The sequence below is a fragment of the Cucurbita moschata genome, unplaced genomic scaffold, assembly GCF_002738365.1.
Source record: "Cucurbita moschata cultivar Rifu unplaced genomic scaffold, Cmos_1.0 Cmo_Scf00001, whole genome shotgun sequence".
NCBI classification, from domain to species: domain Eukaryota; kingdom Viridiplantae; phylum Streptophyta; class Magnoliopsida; order Cucurbitales; family Cucurbitaceae; genus Cucurbita; species Cucurbita moschata.
Window position 1 is genome coordinate 3,660,481 of NW_019268517.1, and position 2,933 is coordinate 3,663,413.

Sequence of the window (2,933 nt, forward strand, 5' to 3'; positions counted from 1 at the left end):
GTTAATCTTGCATGAATGTTCAGATAATCTATTTCGTGCTTTAGGTGATCGATAGGATTATCTCCATCATAAAACAAGCATGATTATCGGTGCTAAAGCTAGGATGATATCAGGTTGACCTAGATCAAAAAAATTTCTAGTTGACTGAGCACCCTAGGATCTTGAGCGGCAATCCGTGATCAAAACCATAGTGCTCCAAAAATTAGATTAGTTTCGATGAGATAATCCTAGGTGTCCTAGAAATGTGAAATTGAGATTTAAATTGCCTAACCACCCTAAAATCCTAGAAAATTTACAAGGCTACTAACAATGTGGATGGTATCACTAGAGCCTACCTGCCTTCTAATCCCTCTAGCAGCTTAGTAGCACTATTTGGTGAGCTAGGTCGGATCCAATAGTGCCTCCTGCCAAGTGTTTGGTATCAAGAACTTGTACCGTCGAGCTTGACCAATTTCAAATAGGACGGTGTATCATGGCTTCTTGAGGAGTTTCTATTGTGTGTAGAAATGGGTCGAGAACTTAGATTGTGATTCTATAAACCCGTTCTAAGAGAAAACAGAGATTACATACGTAGTTTAGCTCATGATGCGTGCCACTATCGTGTGTAGAAACGGGTCGGGAGCCAAAGCCTTGATTCCCTAATCCTATTCCTGAGAGGGGACCACATAGGTACTTTAGCTTGAGAGGAGAGACATTATCGTGTGTGGAGAGGGTCAGAGGGGCCTTGGACAAGGCCATTGTACTATAAATATGCCTTGAGGGGTAAAAGATCCACACAGGTGGATTAGTAGCTGGCTAACACACGGGGTCACACCCCTAGATTTTAACTTTATGGTCGCCAGTTAATCTTACACAATGACATTTAGAAAGAAACACCATATTATCCTATGAGATATGATGAGGTCATGCCTCAACCTAGAATATTGTTCATTCACTGCCAAGATAAATTAAGTTGATTAAGTCTAAAGAAGAGAAAAGTTAGTTCGATGAGATACGTCATCTAATAGATCCCTGATACTAGAACCTAGTGAACAACTTCTAGATTTTGAATGAATTTGTAACGCGTAAAAGAATCGGTTGAAACTTTGAGGTCTCTCCAGAAGTTCAAATAGCTATAGAGTTAGGCTTGAACTTCCAAGAAGAGAAAAGCTTGTGGTAACTTACTAAGAAATAAATGTGATGGAATAATACAAGTCGGCTACTTATTGAGTATTTTTTTTATAGTCACAATTCTACAATTCTTTTTTAGACGTTCGCTAACTGCTGGTCTAGGTGGGAAGACATTTGGGAGTTGCGCGATCATAGAAGGTCATCAATCCATCCATGTATTTTTGGGTGTTTTGCATGGTTCAAAAATTGGTATCTCGATCCTTGGACTTCAATTTGTAATAAATTTGAACAACGCCATCTTGTACATAATAAGCAATGATGGAACCTACTTTACGCATGAAATAATTGTTATGATGTAAATGATGATGTGACAGTTACACGTAAGACAATTGGATAATTTTCCACCAAACTTAGACGAGCACGGAAATAAATTATCCATTTTGAAAAAAAAGAAAAAGTAATGGCACAAAATACAAAACCGAACTTAAAAAATGTGGTGGATTGATAGAATGCAGGGAGACGGGCTGTGCTATCTTCTTTGGTTAGTCAGGAATATGCTTCTTCCTTTGCTGAAACTATAATTAAATTGATATTCTTGGTGGCCTAATTAAAAGTGCCAAGTTTATCTTAAAACCAAGTTTGATTCTTGATTCCTTGAGTTGCTTCGCCTTTCATGCCATCTAATAATCCATTCACACCTAGCACACATCCCCAAATTATTATTGATCACTTGGTTTGACGTCATGTTGAATACAATCTACTTTCTCCCTTTTGGAGATTTGTTTATTCATGAAGTTCATGATGTTAGATTAGAAGCATGAGGTGGCCTATCTATTGCTTTTCTCTGTACAAAATAAAATATAATATCAAGTGCTGAATAACATCACATGGGTATGGTATCACTTAACATAGGATAAGGATCAATCCTATGCCCTACCAACGTGTGTTATTGTACCAAAACAAAGCCCTCATGATACTAATCGATACCCAGATTTCGAGTCAAAAGTACTCGATTCCCTTTTAATTTAATACTGCATATTGTAATTGGGTTTATCCTCTTCCCAGATAATTGGTATGCATTTTGAAATTCTTAAAGATGATCAACCTAAGTCTTATCTAATTAAGGGATTAAAACGTATATTTTTGTTAGACTTTAATGAAAAGAAAAGAAAAGAAAAGTGGTAGCCTGGGGCGGTTCTCAATCTCATGCAAAGCCAACCTTGTTCTTGTGAAATCCACTAAAGGTGAGCGTTATTGCTTGTTTTCTCTCCAATCATTGTCATGTTTGATTGGCATGCTTGAATTTGGGGAATCTGCTGAAGCCCTTCCCGAGGTCGGTGGCCATGTTTTTCCCCCCCAAATTATATATCCAACTCGTTTTGGCGGAGGCCACTTGCGCATTCTATTTCTCTTCTTCCAAATGATTGGAAAAATTGCGGCACTTTTTGACCATTCTTTTTCTACACTGCCATTTCGTTGTGTGGGGTTCCTTCTCTGAGGGACACTTGGATTCCATTAAGGAATCCAAAAAAGAAACCTGTTCATATTACCCTATTCTCTCTCTCTCTCTTCTCTCAACTATCAGTATCAATGTCCAATCCAATTAAATACCCATAGGTCACTCTCGAGCTTCAACCGAACAATACTAAATTGAACTTCTCTGCTCGGGAGAAAAAAAGGTTTCGACATTTCATCTTTTATGTTTACGGTCGTAGTGTCGTAGTTATAACATGAAACAAATATCAGCATCGAAACAATGGATTGTAAAGCTCCTTTTAGGGGACAAATTGTAAAATCGTTGCAATTTTGAGCGAAATATTATT